General features: G+C 33.5%; 1 protein-coding gene across 4 annotated transcripts in view; it reads right to left on the bottom strand.

The window, feature by feature from the left end:
• Window positions 1-15,593, bottom strand: part of LOC145263049 (beta-1 adrenergic receptor-like) — a 356,896-nt gene that overhangs the window by 171,374 nt on the left and 169,929 nt on the right. The gene's annotated exons all lie outside the window — the stretch shown is intronic.

The raw sequence follows: 15,593 nt of genomic DNA, 5'->3' as shown, positions 1-15,593 counted from the left end.
TGAAACCATCCGCTATGAATAAATTGGCATCGCTTGAACAAATACGCATCTTTGCTGATATGATGCAGATGTCTTAGTGCATTTCTTAATTTTATATCCATAATACCCTAATGATATACCTCTCTCTCTCTCTCACACACACACACTCTTGACAGAGAGTGAGAACTAAAAACAAAGCCCTATACCAAGATCGAATAAAAAAGCAACGTGAAATCGAACACTGATAGCAATTTTCTATTAGCGGCATTTATAATGTAATCGACAGGTCAGAATTATCATGTGGATGTCGAGCTCTTTGAATGCCAAACATGTCGATTAACTGCAATGGATGGCTGGTTAATATTAATGCATCGAAAACCTAGTTCCTATCCTTTCATCATAATCGCTCTGACCCAATCACACCTCAACTGAAATGAATTGCTCTCGTCTTGCGTAATCTCCATGTCTTGAAAAGCTTCACTCCTGATCTGAAATGAAACACATGCATCAAATTTGTTGCCAAAATGGCCAGGAAAATGTTTGGATCACTCTATTTCTCCAGTAGGTATCTCACAGTTTATGCAATAATCTATTTGTAAAAGCGCCAGGTACGCCCTAAAATAGAATAATGTTGCCACATCTGGGCAGGAGTTGCTCGGCACGCTCTATCAAACCATGACAAAGTTCAAAACCGGATTCGAAATCTAGAGAGTGATGCTCTTTTCTCTTTGCTGCAACCTCTTCTGTTTCTGCTATATCTTTATTTTCATAGTAAGTGCTCGACTGAATTCCAATCTATGGTTCCCCTTTGCCAAACTTTCACGAAAAACACTCGACGAGTTACAACCATTATATACGATTCCTCACTCTCCAACTGTACCTAAATCTAAACGCAGATTCCATCTTTCTCAAAACTGCCAGCATGGTGAAACCTGTGTCACTGGCCTGCTTTCCGGTTGAATACAACATGGTAGCCTTCAAATCACATGTAAACAAGTTCTTTTTGAGTAGATCTCATAAATATTCAAATTTTACTCAATTTACATAAATCATTACTACACTATCACCTTATATTCATTAACCTTTATCCTCGAGTGGTCTTCGGGCTTTGATATGGTGTGACTCCCAAGTAAAAAAAAAACAAATGTAATTTTCGGTAAGATGTAATTTGCTGACTTATAAAAGACAAACCGATCCCTAATATTTAGTATATACTAGTCTTACTTGCGATCACACTTTTGGTGGAGTAAAACATGTTGAGTTCAAATGTTATATACTTATCGGACAACGCCGGGTAATTTGGTCGATTATTATTATTGGAACAATAAAACAATTAGAATTTTTTAAATGTGTAATTACAGCTTGGAATTTAGGCAGAGATTAAATAAACATTCAGTCGATTTTGGAATTTTAGAGTAAATTTGAGATTTGGGTAGAAGTGAATGAACTAAGGCTTATGTCAGAGATCATCTGTTTTGTTTTTGATCACGTGGTTGGGGTTTGCTGACATAATAGTTAGTAGAGATCAAACTAATTAGTTGGCGAGAAACATGTTAGTTAATAGACGCGCAGATGACTGGAAGCTGACAGTGAAACGAGGAAAATGAAGAAAGAGACTCAGCGTACCAAACTCCGACAAGAAAATCTATGAGATAAATAAAACCACTGTAAAATATAACTCGTTGTTATGGCATCTGTTTAGGAGTTTGGACCAAAAAGAATGTATGTGATTCTTTGTTCTGCGAGGAGCAGACCTATTGCTATGATTTGATTGTAAAAAAACTGTTGATGAAATTTGCTTTATGTTTGTAAGTACGTGTATTCGTGAAGAAGTACCCGCACACACAACAAACACGAACATTTTATATAGATACACATAAATGTCAGTGCATTTTTTTAAAACTAGTTTCAACGTAAAGACTATGCACCATTTATGTCGATGACTTTGGATAAAATTTATATATAGTTAACAGTTTCAACTTTTTTTAAATGAGCATAAAATGCTAGTGTGTTTCTGATGAAGCGGTATATTATAAAATTATTTATACCTTTAGTATTACACTATCGACTTATTGATGTCTGTATTTGTGCAAATTGGAATTTTTTTTTATTTCAATGGTATAAAATATGGATATAGATATATAAAAAGATAGATATATACACACACACACACACACACACACACACACATATATATATATATATATATATATATATATATATATATATATATATATATATATATATATATATATATATATATGCACACACTATGACATTGGCAACAGACCTGATGTACGTGCTCCATTTCAGCTCAGGAGTAAAGGTCAAGCCAAGAAGTTTTTCAAAACATGGAGCTTCCCCAAGACGAGAGCCATCCATTCAATTGATACCAGCTGGGGATCAGAGCGTTGATGATGTAAAGATAGGAGCTTGGTATAATATGCATTAAAAGTAACCAGCCACCTCTTCCCCCACTGTACCACTCGCTCAAGATCAGAGGAGAGAGAATCAGAGAGAACTTTGTCATTTACGGCCTTTGATATATTGCCATAGATGGTCGTGTCATCAGCATAGATGTCAACGAATGATTTAAGTATGTGCTTTAGCAGATCATTGATGTAGATCAGGAAGAGAGCTGTGCCCAAGATGGACCCCTGAGGGACTCCAGGATTAATACTGTGGGCTTCGGATATCTGCACATTAACGACTACTTTTATGAGCCTATCAGAGAGAAATGATTTAATATACTGTATTGTTTTTAAATCCCCAAAACAGTGTTTCATGGTAAACAACCGGTGATCCTTGTAATAACAGTTTTTCTATTGCTAGTTCATGTAAGTAAAACTATTCAGCGATACAGGGATTAACAGACTTAATTCTCCGACGAAGGCATTTTTCTACTTTTACAGGTTTTGAAGAATATATATATATATATATATATATATATATATATATATATATATATGTGTGTGTGTGTGTGTGTGTGTGTGTGTGTGTGTGTGTACATAAAGTAAATAAAAAGAGACACGAGGTGAGTCAACTGCTTGATCCCTTAAAATATGGATTATGCATATATATATATATATATATATATATATATATATATATATACATATATATATAACAAATGTATTTTGATGTCTGAAGAGTAACTAATTTTAAAATATATAAATGATATATTTAAATTTGTTCAAATGGTTACGAAACAATTGTAACAAACAAAGAAATACACCATATGACGTTCTTATTTTATATTTTGTTGTCTTGATTTTTGCAAAAATGTTGTATGTTCGATTATTAAAACCGATAATCATGAAATCTTAAATAATGAAGTTAATTAATTTTGCTTTGATTTTATTGGTATGTGAACATTACCAAAATTTTCATATACAAAAACTTTTGGTAAAAAAAAAAGAAAGAAATATATATATATATATATATATATATATATATATATATATATATACATTTATACATATACATACATATACATATGCATTTATATATATATATACATATATATATATATATATATATATGTGTGTGTGTGTGTGTGTGTGTGTGTGTGTGTGCCTCCGTGTTTGTGTGTGTGTTTGTGCGCGTGTGTGTGTATGTGTGTGTGCGCATATATAAGGCGCGGTGTAGGAAACGCCCTGGGACTTGTTAAGTTATGTGTTAAGTAAACACTGTTTATTTTATTTTTTTAAAGTTGATATCAACAAAATTATGATTGTCATAGGACTCGCGAGTTACAAGACACAACTGAAAAGGGACGGAGTTTACATGGCTCGAAACGTTGTCAAAATAACAGTCAAGATGAGACTATCAGTCCGAATAATCAAAATAAGTTACAATCTCTTGCATTATACCTACTTACTTGCCTCCCCACGAGGGCAGAGTTAGACAGTACTTCGGTTTTTAATGTGGAGAAAATCCAGCTTCACAAATCAACAATCTGGATAGGAACAAAATAAATGATCTCTCCTCCACTGAACGAGGGCAGAAAATATTAAGCGTAGCATCAGAACAGATACTATACTGTGATCTTGATTTGATTTATAACAGTTACACTATTAAAGAATTGTTGTTCGTTGTCTTTTCAACATTTTTTCCTTATGTTTCTTTTAAATTTTTTTTACATTTTTTTCGAATTTTTCATTTTTGCCTGATTTTTTTTCTTGCTTCTTTTTTTTCTTCTTCTCTTTCTTTTTCTACATCTTTTACTTTTCTTCTTCTGTTTTTTTTTTACTTCGTTTTCCTTGTTTCTTCTTTTTCTTTTTTCCCTTCATTATTCTTATTTTATTTCTTTGTTTCTTCTTTTCGTTGCTTTCTTTTTCTTCTTCTTCTTCTTCTTCTTTTTCTTCTTCCTTGTTTCTTCTTGGTCTTGTTCTTTATCTTCTTGTATTTTTCTCCACCTCATTCGTTTCTTCTTCTTCTTCTTCTTCTTCTTCTTCTTCTTATTATTATTATTATTATTATTATTATTCTTATTATTATTATTATTATTATTATTATTATTATTCTTCTTCTTCTTCTTCTTCTTCTTCTTCTTATTATTATTATTATTATTATTCTAGCGTTACCTACTTCATTACTTTTAACTTCTTATTTTGCTTATTTTCTTCGCTTTTTTTATTGTTTTTTCTTTATGTTTTAAATCCTAAATTGCCAGCTTATTTATCCTTATGTCTTTTTCTTTTTCCTTCGTCTACTTCTTTTTTCCTTTTCTTCTTTATGTTAGCATTCTTCTTTCTTTTACCTTTTCTTTGCTTCGTCTTCTTTTTCTCCTCCTCCTCCTCCTCCCCTCTTCTTCTCCCCTTCTCCCTTCTTCTTCTTCTTCTTCTTCTTCTTCTTCTTCTTCTAGCGTCTGCTACTTTCTTGCTTCGTCTTAAAGCTTCTTATCTTTCTAGCCTTTTCTCCTTGTTTCTCTCTCCTTGCTTTCTGTATTTCTTTCTGTTGTCATTCTTCACGTTCTTTTCCTTCTTCTTATCAAGTTATGCAGAATATCGCAAACCATCTATAATCGTGAATAACATTCAACTGGGAAAAGCAATAAGACAACTATAATTTCTTTGAAATATTTCTAGCAAATCGCCGCATTCTTTTCCTGTTAGTTTTAAGATGCGCTTTTCAAGATAACTGTCAGTTGTGTCTGTCGATTGAAGAGGATAAGACCACCGTCTGGCGTTTATATAAACTAAACACTTCATGGAATCTGCAGACCTGTGTTACATTTGCCAACGATGATCCTTTTTCGCGGCGTCCATTTTTGTCAATTCCAGATCGCAGACGAGATTTCTTTTTCACTTTTATTTAGATACGCCATACAAAATTGTAATCCTATTTAAAAACAACAGCGACACGACAGTGACGGTGACTAAGTGATAAACGACATGGGCTGACAGCATTGAGTGTGCCAAGTTTGACCCCATAGACACAATTCCACTTGGAATGTTGGCAACCTTCACGTTGTCCCTCCTGTGAGTAACCGATGTCTTCCAAGAAAGAATTATAACAGGAAAAATGCCAACAATCATGTATTATCTGATTCATACTTTTGTGTGTTGGCGTGTGTGCATATTCTGTACGTATGTACACATGTATGTACACATGTATATACGATTGTCTTATTGAATGCGTGTCTGTTCTTCATACATAAATTTACGTGTGGTCGCCTAGTGTTCAAAATGTCATAAAACAACTTATTTGATGTATGTTCGTATATAACGACGAATAAGGGACGCAATAAACGTTTTTGTCTCTTGTCAAAGGAAAACATAGATTCAACAAAAGGAACGAATGTCATTCTATTGATTTACAATATTTTAGTCAATCAGGGAACACACATCACCCATCTTTGATCTTGGACGGAAAGCTGCAATGAAAATTCTACCACAAACCACAAACATCGGTTTTATTTCGGCAAGCTTTATGTCAGAATATTGTTTCTATCTTGGAAAGAGTGAACGCTAATACAATCCTGTCTACATCTTAATTACAGATCTTGCCTTTGCTAGGTGCCATCCCGTCTGTCGACCGTCGCTCTCGTCCGCCCGTTACAAACTGACTACTAACTAACCTCCTAAGGTGTCTCTAAACTCGTTACGTCGTGTATCTACGCAACCAAAAACCCTTGCCTAGTCTTTTGTTACGTATCTTTGTTTATTAAAAATAAACCTTCTAATCTTATACTATTCAATGTCCTTCTAAACATTTAGTGTTTTACATTTTTCTGGCTGAATTATTTGTACATTACATTCCAGTACTATTCCAAAACATTCTTTCGTTATTAAAACACTTTCTTAATTCCATAACTTTGTCACCAGTTCAAATGACGGTCACTCACCTTTCTACCAATGGCATCTAACGCTGTCCGGGCCATATAATAATTTTACATGATAAAGATATGACGCTTAACGGCAACAACATAAATATTACAGTGGTTCAGTGGTTAACGACACGGGTTGGTAATCTGAGTGTGCCATGTTCGAATCCAAGTTGTTCCACAGAAACATTTTCAAATAATGATGTTGGCAACCTTCACATGGTCCCTCTTGTAACCATCCGCTATTCTTTTAGAAATAATTATTAACAGAAAAATATCGTGAAAACGAATGTCAACAAAATCACCAGAAATGAAAATCAAACTACAACGACAACAACACACAACACCGGAAGGTAAAGTTTTCACGTATCGATTCACGATAGATGCTTTTAAAATCTTGGAGGACTTTTCGTTACAGGTAGACATGCGCTATATCTCCATTATAATATATTTGATGGTTGTTGACAAAATAATTTATCTCAAGTTGTGAATAAAATATGTTTAATTCGCTTAACCGCCCGTGAGGTCATGCGGTGACTTAATTCAGGACGAACCAACATAAACAGAAATGCTCGTTCGTATAAAAAAAACATATTCAATAGTTTTAGTCAGCGAAATAGCTGGTCTGATAAGTAATCTTGTATGTTAATGACTATTAAAACACAGAAAGTTCCTAAAAAAAAAACTTGCACGCATTTACTAATATGTGCAGCAGACGAAGAGATAGCAATAACCCATTGCATTTTATCTCCAGATGTTCCTATACTGCACGTTAATATGTTTTGCATGTGCAGATGCGTATATATATATATATATATATATATATATATATATATATATATATATATATATATATATATAGAGAGAGAGAGAGAGAGAGAGAGAGAGAGAGAGAGAGATAGAGAATAATATAAAGAGAAGGGGAAATAAAAAAAAAGTAATTAAAAAAAATCGTTTTTTTTTTTACATATATAATCGTATAACAACATAATTGTAATTTCCGGTCGCCCACACTGATGACTGAACCTTCAAAATTCATACTTTTTGCAACTGATTTTTCAAAGTACTCTAACCACTGCGCCACGGGTCTTTGCGGACAATTCTAGTACGAATTTTAGGAGCCTATTTTTCTTTCTAGTTGTAAATATCACTATTTATATATATTTATAAAAATACAATTGCGAATTACTTAGGACCTCTATCCATTCATGGCTGACGGAACATGAGCATGCTACCCCCGTGAAGTAAATAAAGCGTTCCGCTCGAAATTCCGTTTTAATTCCTGAGTTCGACAGAAACATTCGCAAGTTCTACAAGATGCACATGAAGAAGGTCGGAGGTTACATCGACCTAATCGATGTATAAATCACACTCAAGATGAGAATAGTAGTCCGATGAATCCAAATAATACGAAGACGTTCAGCTTTTTTATATCGATATGTATGACAGAGAAGGGGGAGAGAAACTTAGAATTAACAAAACACACAATAACATTCGGACTTCATACACAATACAATAAGCGAATAACGGAATATAGGGAATAAAAGATCAACAGAATAAGCAAATGTAAGCATAATAAATATGTAAAAACAGAATAATAGAATAACGAAATAATTGAAAATGGTATAACGGAATGAAATAATATATGGCAGTGAGAGAAACATGACAGTTAAAATCGAGATATACTAAAAACAAATATATGAGAGGAAATATCGTTAATGCGGCAGACTGTTCGATTTTTTTCAGGTTATTCGTTTATGCAATCGGAGAAGGTATGAGTCCGTGTCTTTTCTCAACATAAATAAAATGGTAGGATTAACTAAACTCTAAATTTAGCCAGGAAACTGTTAGCACGAAAAGAAGGAAAACTTTGAAATAGATATTCTCATATTATTTGTATTCGTCGAATTACTGTTCTAATCTTAAGTGTTATTTTCACAACGTTTCGATCGATGTTACGCCCGAACTTCTTCAGGTGTATCTTGTCTAAATCGGGAATATTTCTGTCGAACTCGGTCCGTGGCTAAGTACTTGGTAAAATTCAGTTGTGTAATTACACTCTTCTGGAGGTTGAACTATTAAAATAAAATTACAGATTACTTAGGACATCTATCCAGTCATGTCTGACAGGATGATAGCATGATGTTCTCGTGGATTAACAAAATGGTTCTGTTTGAAATTCCATGCAAATTCCCGAGTTTGAAAAAAAAAGAAAAGATCTTTGGGTTTGACAAGATACACTTGAGGAAGTTCGGAGGTTAAATCTTTGTCAAAATAGCACTGAAAACGAGAACAGCACTTTAAAGAAAACAAATAATAGGAATAATTAATCCTCAGCTCAAAAATCCAATAACGTAAGCTATTCTCAGTAGTAGTAGTAGTAGTAGTAGTAGTAGTAGGATGAGGAGGAGGAGGAGGAGGAGGAGGAGGATGAGATGAGATGAGATGAGATGAGATGGTGATGCTGGCGAACATCGTAATCAAAGACAATGTTCTGGGCTAGCGGTTTGGTAAAACCAAAGCGATAAAAATAAAACGATCAGAATCAATAGTTGTACCTATTTACTATGCCTCCCCACGGGACAGAGTTAGACACCAAGGTCGTTTTTTAACGTGGAGAAAAGGTACAAAAATAAAAATTGTCTCAGTCGTGAAGGATTTCTCCTCCACCGAAAGAGAACAAGAAAATGAAGTGCAGCATCTGAAGAACAGATACTACACTTTGATCTTGACCAGTGAACAAAAAGACGAATCTGTGGAGCCAATGTCTTTCCTCTCATAAAATGCTCGAATCATACATTTATCTTGACATAAGGAAGAAACAATAAAGAACCAACGAATTCCCTAAAGTCTATCTGATAAAGTGCTATTCTATTTGTTTTCTTTTTTCATCTTTTATTTACAGACTCGAAGCTACAATCGGGCTAATCAGCAAAAAAGCCAAAACCATGAAACGCTTTATCTTTGAACGACTGCCAAATTCCAATGTTTCTCATAATTTTGGATTTCCTGTATTTTTGACTGTTTTTTTTTTCCATTTCCTATTTCCGTGCAACTTTTAAGTGGAAAGAATCTTCACAATTGCAAACTGCTTTTTTTTTAATTCTTAATAGTTATGTCTTCCAGAATGAACTTCAATCTTCTAGAAACTTTTCGAATGAATGTGAAACTTTGAAATTTCCCAACAAAAAGTTGTTTTTATTACTTTTTCACATCAAACAAGTTACTTTGACATAAGGGTTACTATTTAGAACCAAGTATGTAGGGATACAATGTAGGAAGTTGAGCTGCAAGATGGCTGTTCACATTATATTTGAATTTCTGCATACTAGTACAGTAAGTAGTGATTGAGAAACAAGGACCCGGGAGGAAATTCCAAAGTCTAGCAATTCGAGAGAAGAAACTATTTGAGTAGAAGACTTTCCAGAATCAAGGGATCTCTACTGTGTAGGGGTGGGGTTTTGCTGCTCCTCCGATAAGTTCTTGTATTTACGTCGAGGGAGCACAAACGTTTAGAGTTCATCTGAGTACATTCTATTATTAACAGGCATAGAAATACGGTGGGATAGAGATTGGAATTTTGTTGACAGTACAGGATCTATTAAGTTGACGACTTTTTAAAACTCTAGTACTAAGAGACTAGTGGCAGATGCAGCAACCCAGATGTAGCAGCAGTACTCCATGCATGACCGAATGGTGGCACTGTAGCGGCACAGAATACTCTAAGGCATGAGTATCTTTTTGTCACGATAGAGAAATCCCACCCTCTTTGCAGCAGCATTGGCGATGCACTCGATGTATTTGTTCCAATTAATGTCGCCCTTGAATGTTAAACGAGTTTGAATAAAGAGCTTTTAGATAGCGTACCATTAATCATGGCTATCAGTGGTAAATAAGCTGTCGTTATGCTTTTGAATTTTAAAAAATTAAGGTTAAGTGTTCGTATTAGTTGGAATTTTAGGCCGACAATTCTCATTTTGCGTGTTGTTTTCACAAGGTTTCGGTCGATGTAAGCTCCGTTATTCGCTATTGTATTTTCAGTGTCACCCGAACTGAGGATTGCACCTTTAATCTTCAGGAGAGTTTATTTCCTACACCCACAGATGAGTGCGAATTACTTAAGACTTCATTGCTGACAGTATGATCAAATGCTTACCCGTGGATTATAAAAATTGTTCCGTTCGAAATTCCATGCAGATTCCCGAGTGCAAGAGAAAGAATCTCGAGTTTGACAGAAAGATTGCCGAGTTCAATAAAATACACATGAAGAAGGTCGAAGGTTATATCGACTGAAAGGTTGTTAATAAAACAATCAAGATGAGAACAGTAGTCCTAATAATCCAAATAATATGAAAAAGTTGAAATGACTTTTTTTTATATTTTCCCGTGTGTCTTACGCCAGGAGAGATTTTCATGAAGTTTCAATCGGTGCTTTCCTGAACACTGCAGCATGGTCGTTTTCAAATTCAATGTCAATAAATACTTGTCATGAACCGTGTGATATTATCGACGTCCCCCTAGTGTTAGGAAGTAAATAAAAACTATAAAAAAGAAGGAAATAAGTTTATCAGCAGAACAATGGAGCGAAAGTTGTTCATCATGCTACACACATACAGCTGTATAGATCTGTTAATCAAAATGTGGCGGAAAAAAGACCAGATATCAGTTAATATAGTTTAGAGTTAGTCTTAGGAGTGGCAATGAGTTTTGCGTCAGTTTACGACAGATAGGGATTGTTTACGAACAGTATTCGATTTGTGACAGTTGACGACAATTGCGAGTTTGACACAGTCTTAGGCAGGTTGTGACTTGAACCATATTGTGAGAGTTTTAAGGGAATCGAGATAGGCTGAGAGTTTCAAGTTGCATACAGTTGAAAGGAAGTTATGGTTTGGAAATCGAGATTAGCTGACATCAACTGACGAACACGGCCTCGGAAGTCGATGATGTCACACACACAGAGTGAAACTAATATTTGTCGAAGTTTGTGTTTTTCATATTTTGCTTTGTTTTCTTTGCTTTTATTTTTGTACTTGTGGATTTGTGCGCAATCCTCATCGACAGCCACCAATGTTAGAGACAACGACACGGCCAGAAAAGAAACAACGTTGAGGTCGGCGATGTGGATTAGGGGAGTATGCAAGGGGTAGTGACTGATATTTTACCCTGTATGTAAAATCTCCCTGCCAGTTAAAACTCCCTTACATCATTTGAGTTATTTCTAGAAATAAATATCATGCCCGGTCGCTTGTTTGATAGGAAATTCATTTTTCAGGATAAATAATCGATATTATTAAATAGGAAAATAATTGTAAGTAGAAAAATAATTGAAAGTAGATTTGAGAATGCACATGGTACCTAGTATAATAGTATACAATTACTTGGGAGAAATAAATAGTTTAACATTTATTGAAAAAATGATTCTGTTTATCTAGTATCTGAAAAAGATAAATTAATGTAATATACCTTTTATATGAAAACGCAGGTTTTTTGGTTATTATTGAAATTGTCTACACTGTAACACTGTAACACTATTCCTAGCCGCAATATTTTTTTTTTTACAAATTAACTAAAACGAAATACATTTTTTGACGTTTAAATAGTAAGGAAAAAAGAGAAATGGCTAGGCAGAATAAAATATCGATTTGTTAGATACAAATGTGATATATAAAACTCACTATGGGTGCGTGTGTGCGTGTGTACGTGTGTGCGCGCGTGTGTGTGTGTTTGTCTCCATTTTCCAAATTGTATCACCTCCTGGACGGATGATCGTTGGACGGCGTGCAATAGCTCACAAGATCGCATTTTTGGTACAGAATTTTATTAGGGCCATTTAATCGATTAAAATAATTGCCAAGGGCTTAAAAAAGGGTTCAAACATGAAAGCAATAACACCTCGACGAGCGTAGCACAATGGAATCATTGTGCGCATGCGTACATCGTGTAAAAGAGAATATGTATTAAGATATTTCACAACACTACTGGAGATGTTGCCCCTTTAGCGCAACGGGTAGCGTGACCTATTACTAGCGCAAGTGTTGCAGTTTCAATCTCCATCAGTTCCTTTTTTTATACATTCATATATACTTGATTTTAAAATGTTATGTAATAAATACACAGGAACACTTTTATTAAAAACAAACAGAAGAATGTTTTTGATTTACGTAACGAAAATGTCATATTCAAATATATATATATATATATATATATATATATATATATATATATATATATATATATGATATATCAGCTTTTTTGCTACATTCCAAAAATCACGTAAATAGATCAAGTAATGGCATTTGTATTGGATCTATTCCTAACCTAATTTACCGATCATTAAGAATATTAATTATGTGTACATGTTTATATATTTCTATGTCTTTGATTCACCCCTAAGCTAATTGACAGATCATTATGAATTATAAGTATGTTTATATGATTATATATTTGTATGTATTGGATCCGCTCCTAAACTAATTAATCGATCTTTATGAATTTTAATTATGTGTATATGCTTATATATTTGTATGCATTGGATTCACCCCTAAACTAATTAACCGATCATTATGACTGATTAGTATACGTATATACTTATATATTTGTATGTATTGGATCCGCTCCTAAACTAATTAACCGATATTTATGAATTTTAATTATGTGTATATGCTTATATATTTGTATGTATTGGATTCACTCCTAAACTAATTAACCGATCATTATGACTGATTAGTATACGTATATACTTATATCTTTGTATGTATTGGATCCGCTCCTAAACTAATTAACCGATATTTATGAATTTTAATTATGTGTATATGCTTATATATTTGTATGTATTGGATTCACTCCTAAACTAATAAACCGATCATTATGAATGATTAGTATACGTATATACTTATATATTTGTATGTATTGGATTCACTCCTAAACTAATTAACCGATCATTATGAATTATTAGTATACGTATATACTTATATATTTGTATGTATTGGATTCACTCCTATACAAATTAACTGATCATTATAAATTAAATGTATTATATATGTTTGTATATTTGCATAGTCATATTTCAAAAATCACATACAATGATCAGTGTATAATGTATTTATGTGTACAAGAAATTCTATCAAAGTAATAAGGTGCTTGTGTAGTATAGTACTCATGAAAAAACAAAGAATATCTTACCTTTGACATACATGAAAGTTATTAAAACCGAAAATCACGTTTAATATTCGAGAAGCATGACTAACATATGAGAAATAAGATGCTTCTTCACTATAGCCCCCAGATAACAAAACAAAGCCTTACCTCTGGCGTACAGAAAATGTAACACAACAGAAAATTACATAAACGTATCCAGTTTTTTTAATTTTTACATTAGAAAAAAGGTACTTGTACAGTATCCTACCCGAGGAATAAGGTACTTGTACAGTATAGTACCCATATGAAAAACAAAGGAAATCTTACCCGTGGCGTACATAAAAGTAATCCAAACCGAAAATTATATAATATATTCGAGTAGTATGACATTTTTATAAGAAATAAGGTGTTTCTTTAATATAGCACTCTATTATAAAAACAAACTCTCACCTATGACAATACGGAAAAGTTCGCACAACAGAAAATTATGTAAAATCATCGAGTAGTTTCATCTATATGTTATAAATAAGGTACTTGTACATTATCCTACCCAAGAAATAAGGTACCTGTGTAGTATAGTACTCATATGAACAACAAATCGAATCCTACCTGTGACGTGCATAAAAGTCATTAAAACCAAAAATCACGTTATATAATCGAATAGCATGACTTTTAAATGAGAAATAAGGTGCTTCTTCACTATAGCAATAGATGAAATAACAAACAAATTCTTACTCTAGATGCACAGAAAATTGAGTACAACAGAAAATTACTTAAAAGTATCGAGTTTTTTCATTTTTAGATTAGAAAAAAAGGTACTTCTACAGTATCCTACCCAGGAAATAAGGTACATATACAGTGAAGTACCCATATAACAAACAAAGAAATTCTTATCTGTGAATGACATAAGTTATCAAAATCGAAAATCATGTAATATATTCGAGTAGTATGAGATTTATATAGGAAATAAGGTGCTTCTTCGCTATAGCACTCTGATGTAAAAACAAACACACTCTTACCTGTGACATACCGAAAATTTAGCACAACATAAACTTATTTAAATAATTTTAAATATGTGTGGATCATAACCCGCCCTAGGTATGGAAATTTTTTACCACATACGTGTTGTAAATTCCCTGTCCGATGAAGTACAATTATTCCATACATATGTTGTGTAATACCCGTCCTAGGGTAGGTAAAATATTCCTTTGCTCAAGATGGCAAATGATACATAGACATCGAAAATTCCTCTATTCTATGATTAACAGGCATGTTTAAAGTTTTTCTCATTGTCTTATACGGTCCCGAGCAACGCCGGGTGGCCTTGCTAGTTAGATATAAATTCGAGAATCTGACTGATTGTTATAAATATACATATAGACGTTGTATGAGAAAAAACTTACCTCATACTTAATACAAAGTGTACTAAGCACTGATAATTGTTTTTTTTTTTCCATTTCTGCATTGTATTAAATATATAGTAAATGAACACACAAGAACATTCAGCATCTTTTCTATTATGACGAGATCCCTGGCGACACCAGATGATCTTGCTTTTCAAATAGAGGAAGAGAAGATGGGAGAGGAAAAACAGATGTTTATGAGATTCCTGTCCACAGAAAAGAGTAAATATTTCAATGAGAGAAGAAATAGTGAATATTTCGATGATAAATAAATATGATAATGAGATTCTCGAGTTGGCAGAAAAAGCAATACAGGGTCGTTTTCTGGTTTAGGTTAGAACAACAATTCAAATTATTAAAGAAACAATGTTTTGTTGAAAGGTACAATGACTTGGGTTCAAAAGGTCTCTTTTGGTGTCTGGGAGGTATTGTCGTTGGGTCCATCTGTTGTATTTTAACTGCCAGATCACCAGCCAGTGATAAGTTAGTTGGACAGATAGATAAATAAATTGAACGTAGGGAGTGATATGGTCATGAAAGACGAAGAAGAGAGAAAAGAAGGAGAAAATGGAAAGAATAAAATAATGAGTTCACGAGAGAAAGAAAAGAATAAGATAATGGAAAAGAGAAGAATAACTCCAAAGAGGCAGAGGGAGGAATTTCTGATTTGATAAAAACGATTGACTTTTTGGAGTTAGGGTCCAGGGTCCAGAGTGATTTTTACTGACTGGCATCGAGACGTA

The sequence above is a fragment of the Euprymna scolopes genome, chromosome 38 (genome assembly GCF_053919585.1).
Source record: "Euprymna scolopes isolate OS-2025 chromosome 38, ASM5391958v1, whole genome shotgun sequence".
NCBI classification, from domain to species: Eukaryota; Metazoa; Mollusca; class Cephalopoda; order Sepiida; family Sepiolidae; genus Euprymna; species Euprymna scolopes.
The sequence above is the reverse complement of the archived record's forward strand: the minus strand, read 5'-3'. Positions and strand labels throughout refer to the sequence as shown.